Here is a 5687-nt window from a genome sequence, read left to right as displayed (position 1 = left end):
ATTAATTCAATGCGACATGCAGTGTTTTGTGCACTTAATTGTTGCTCTCCTGGTTGAGCCAGGCTAATGCCTTCCAGGTAGAAGAGGGCCATGCTGTGGGGGGAGGGGCCACTCAATTTTTCCTGCTCCCTTTCCCTGCTTATGGAGCTTCTAGAAGCGTAACCCGCATCTCATGCCCTGACTTGGCACCAAATGCTTGCTTTGTATCAACACTGTTTTCTCTTCTGCTCTTTCCAGCTCTCAGCCATTTAAATAATACCACCCGGTACCCGTGGAATCAGGAGCAGAAATTCCAAATTGAGTCCTAAAATCAAATCCAAATGGGCCTGTCAGCTAGATCAGAGCATGGCTGTGTTAATTCTTCCATTATGATGAAAAGGTAAACAGAAACTCGAAAGCGTTATCATTAAAGCTTTCCAGGCCCTGGGGAGTCAGCACCTGGACCACCATCATTTTGAGAAACATTGTTTCACTTTTGTCTGTTTAAAATAAAATGGTATGTGACTGGAGAGATGGCTACGTGCAAAGACCAAAGACCACTTGCTGTGGAGTCCTTGGACTGGAGCTCGGATCTTAGCACTCCGGTAAAAAGAAGCCAGGTGTGGCTGTTACCCTTGCTGGTGCAGAGACAGAGACAGGAGGATTTGCTGGAACTCGGTGGCTACCAGCCTAGCTCCAGGTTCAGTGAGAGACCGTGACTCAAAGGAATAAGGCAGAGAGATAGAGCAGGACGCATCACGCTGACCTCCTGGCTTCTGCTATCATAGTCAGGGGCACATACGTCTGTACACACACATCTGCATACATCACATACACATGCGCACATGCAGACACACACACAGAAATACACAAAACTGCACAATTTATCTTGTCTGGTCAGAGGACTGCCTTGGATCTAGTTGGTAATCCAGAACCATTCAGACACAAGTTTTCCACGTCACAGACGGGATGAGAGGTTTGGAGATGTCATGGACTCCGCTAGAGCATAAAGGATTATCAGGTAAAGCCTTATCTGGCCTTTGCCATTCCCAAGCCAGCAATCTTGGGTGGTGATCTCATGGCCTGCTGCAATTTCTTTGCTTCTCTGGAATTTAGTTTGTTGGTACCTAGTAGGTCAAGAGCTGAACATAATGCGTGCTTCTCTTGAGGAAAGAGGTAGCACCTGTTAGTGGTGGTAGGCGAAGCTGCTTACGGGGACAACCCGGGGAGGAAAGGGCCCTTTAAGAGAGATTTCAGTCGATCTGGCAGTCGCTTTGGTGGCTGGCAGTTGCTTGCCAGCTATTAAATGGTTCTGAATCTATGAAGATTTGTAATTTCCTTCGTGGAAGAGCTTTGCCAACGAGGCGAAGCCACGTGACCCAGTCCCTGCACACAGATTGGCATATGTTGGCGCTTTCTTTCTTTCTTTCTTTTTTTTTTTTTTCCGCAAAGTGATCCTTGAAACCTGTCAGATTAGTATGGTATTTCATCTTTTGGCCCAGTACACAACCTGGCACAGCTCATGGTGCCCCCTGCTATGTCCCAAAGTCCAGAATTCCAAATCAGCCAGCCTGTAATTACATCGGGGGAGCCAGCTTTATTCCCTTCGTGAGCAGACTGATGGATCTGTTTGGACTGCATGCCCTCAGGCTCTCGGCAAACCTGGGCTGACTTCCTGGTGTTCCGGCAGGTTCTGCTCCAGATCCTCCTGTGCGCAGGTGACTGCCCACTGTGCAGGGTTGCTGAGCCCAAACTGGTTTCCAAACCTGTTTGGCTCCTCTGCAGAGGTCTCTAGCTGTCCTACGGGGAAACAAAACACAGGGATGGGGTGGCCTAAAGGTCCGGGATCATCTGGCACTCATAGTGAGCAGGGCGAGAAGGAGACTCAGAGGCAGAAGGCCTACTGAGTTCCTAGGTGCCTAGTAACTTGGCTTTTGACTCTTGCAAGGCAAAAGGTGGGACCTAGGCATGGCGTTGTCTAATTTCATGCCATCTCTTCAGTAAGGTTGGAAGCAAGGCCTTGAAGAAGCAGGTTTAGGCTCTCAAAGCAAGACACACAGATGGACATTTACTACAGGGCAAAAGCTACTGGTTCCTTGAGGTTTTATTAAACACGAATTGGGGGTGGGGCGGGGCCGCGAAAGGGGCGGAGCTACTTTGTAATCCTGCTGCTCCTATTGGACTGGATGTGACTCACCGTGTGTCCTCAGGCCAGCTGAACACTTCCCAAGACCCTTTCTAGAGCATCGCCCCAGGGGTGCATCTTTTCTGATTCCCAAATAGACGCTCTGATGGCATGTGGGCGTCAGGAGCCTTCCCGGCTTTGAATCGGATGGTTTCGGTCCTGAGATGAGGGTGGCTGCTTTGTCTTCACGGCTCCCTCTTTGCTTGTGTGATTCTGGCTGAAGGAACCTATTCAGTTCCAGTTGCTCACTGTGCTCTGGAGCCCAGTTCACTCTCTCTTCTCATAGGAAGGCCTTTCTTCTTCTTCCATGCTTGTCTATGTTGTAGGTGTCTACTCAGTGCCGGGCACTCCTGAGATGGCTCTCACTTAGCTATTTGTTGTTTTGTTCTGTGCTGCCCCCCCCCGCCCCCCAGCACAGTTATGTCCCCAGTGCTTAGACAATGTTGATCAGGGGTGCTGCAGGTATTAAATATTTCCCCTTATGTCACGAGTCTTCCTAGAACATTCACCGCGTGCCGGGTACCACCCTAAGCGCTCCACAAAGAATTACCGCATTTAATCATCGCAACAAGAGCATGAAGCAGGTCTCAAGCTGATCTCTATTTTGCAGATGGGTGTGTGGTTTAGAAGTAAAGGATACACTCAAAATATTCATGCTTGGTTCTTACTTGGTGGCTCTTTTAGGGGCTGTCTAGATCTTGAGTGTGCTAGCTTCACAAATGGCTATTCTTTGATAAATTCATACTGAATGGAGTCAAAGGGGGTGGGGCCTGACTAGATGAAAGGCTTCCAGCTGTACACCTTTGAAGGTACAGCTCACCCGGGATCCTTCTTCCCCACTTCCTATTTTTCTAGTGAGGTGAACGTTCTTCTCTATGGCGTGCCCCTCATTATTATAATAGTCTGTTTCACCACACGTCCACAGCACAGACACCGGATAAAGTTTTGAGGACAAGATCCTGTTTCAAACAAACCTTTTCTGCTTTAGCATTTCCTCAGGTATTTTGACAGCATTGAAAAGTTCACTAACATGGCACGGGAACTGTTGAGGGACTAGCTAGGTGAGGGACTAGCTAGGTGAGGGACTAGCTAGGTGAGGGACTAGCTAGGTGGGGATTCTAACCCAGACAACCTGAGCCCTGCATCTGAGCTTCAGACAGCTGTCTGAGGCTGTACCCACCACCTTTTTATTGGATAAGCGAACACACTTTTGACATTATTCTTGCCTTAAGATGCGGGGTCATTATAAGCTCTATGACCAATGAACACAAATAATAGGACCCTAAAACTGAAGTCCAAATAACTAACAGAGATCACACAAGTAGAAGAGTGACCAGGTCGGAGACCATTCTTGTCCTGAATGTGTCACTGGACCTAGCAGTGGTTCTCAACCTTCCTGATGCTGTGACACTTTAATACAGTTCCTCATGTTGTGGTGACCCCCAGCCCTACAATTATTTTCATTGCTACTTTACAACTGTAATTTTCTAATTGTTATGAATCATCATCTAAATATCCTATATGCAGGATTATCTGATGTGCCACCTCAGAGGGAATTGCAGCCCACGGGTTGAGAACCACTGGACTGTAGTTGCAGGCTTTGACCCTTGACTTTTCAGAGGGCAAGGCTAGAAAAGAGGTGCTATCCGGAAATGATACTGACATCCTAGAAAACAATTTTTAAAAACCTGCCACAGGAGCCTGTAGGGTGGTCAGATGTCAGGAACCTCGCTCGCAGTGATGAGGAGCCATGTTGGGCTGTGTAACTTGTATCGACTTTCATAGAACTCTAGTTTATGTGTTTTGTTTAAGTTTGTACATTTTTAAATCAATATATTAAAATGAGTATTTTTTTTAAATCAAAACCCTTAATCTGCATGTACAGGGGCGCAGTTCTCAGAAATCTCAGAGGCGTCACCTTAGCCAGTGATTTCACATGTGAGATCGTGTTTGATGATAAACACCACGGAAGAAGGCAGAGCTGGGGTCTTGTGACTTTCCCCAGCCTCCCTGGCTACTCTGGATTCACTGGGTTTGCTTCTTCTATGGCTGCTTAGCACCCCTTTTGTTGTTTCCTCTGCATCTTCCAACCTTGAAATATGGGGCTAATCTTGGACACAGCTCTCAAACATCTCCTGCCACACTTAGTTCCATGGTGGGGGATTTCATTCCCTTGGTTATCAACCCCATTTCTATACTGATAACACGCACATGAGGAACTAGTTATATTCTCTTTATCACCGAATCATTAGTATCTTAGATAGTGTTTGGTTATTTAATGGTTGTTTCACTCGGAAGTGTGCCAGTCCGGGCTTCCAGACTGAGTTGTTGCTGTAAGAATACTTTTAGTATCCAGGTCAAAGGTCAGAGGCCGTCTTCCACGCCCCACTTTCCCTTTCACACTAGCTGGGATTGTAGGATTGTAGCAACTCCTGTTTCTGCTTTTAAGATACAATGTAAGAACCTTGCCCTTTCTACCACTGTGGCTCTTCCTGCCGGTGCTCTTCCTGCCCGAACACATCACCTTCAGCTGATGAGTCACACTGGCCTCTTGCTCAGCTGCACATTTCTTCCCATGCTGCCGTTCACTCTGCTCTATGTCCAGCAGCCAGAGTATACAGTGGCCACACCCTGACCCTCCTCACTCAAAATGCCCCATAGACTTCTGCTCTCACTCTCCGGCCCCAGGAGCCCCACCTTCCCCTCCCAGTGCTTGCCATCTCTCATGACATTAAAGCCTTTCCACTTCCCCATCTCTGAACTTAGAGTGCTTTGCTTTGGAGGCTTCCGAGGCTGTCCCCTCCATCCCTCCAACTGTGCTCTGTAAGTGTCCCTTGTACAAGGAACTGACAACTCTTTGAGGATACTGATCTGCTCAACCTAACTTGACTGCTATGCAATGAATGCGTGTCTTCTTGTTCCAGGTAATGGTAATTATTGTTTCGGAGGTTTGCTGCACCCCCTTGTTGTCTTTAAATATCTATTAGGGGCTTCTACCCCACTTCAGACCATATCGTTCCCACATAAATGTCTCAGAAACCTTTAGATGTATAATAAGCTTAAAAGCAATAGAGCTGGGCAGACATCAGCCTTCTATGCTGTTTTGTCTACTTCCCTGTGGTGATCCCAAGATATCACTGGCCATGATCCTCCTGGGCCGCTCCTACTCCATCAGGCCGGCCCTCATGGCCATGAGCTCATGATTCACCTACACAATTCCCTCCTTCTTCCTCCCTCTCCCTCTTGGTACCTTTCTGAGACCACAACCCCAGGGAACATTTACTCTGCCACCTGTCTTCTGCCCAACCCAGGCTGTAGGCATCTTTTTAACCAATCAGGTTAGCATCATTTGGTCTCTGTGAGGATCTCCTCATTGGAGACAAGCAGATGTTGGGGGCCAGCATTTAGCATTTGTATACACAGCAGCACCAGATTAACCCCCAACTGCAGCACACAGAACACTTCATAAATGGATATAATCTTTATGTTTACATTTTTAACCACCCCCTTCCCCCAAAATGTT

The sequence above is a fragment of the Mus caroli genome, chromosome 10 (assembly GCF_900094665.2).
Source record: "Mus caroli chromosome 10, CAROLI_EIJ_v1.1, whole genome shotgun sequence".
Taxonomy (NCBI): Eukaryota; Metazoa; Chordata; class Mammalia; order Rodentia; family Muridae; genus Mus; species Mus caroli.
This window is presented reverse-complemented; position numbering follows the sequence as displayed.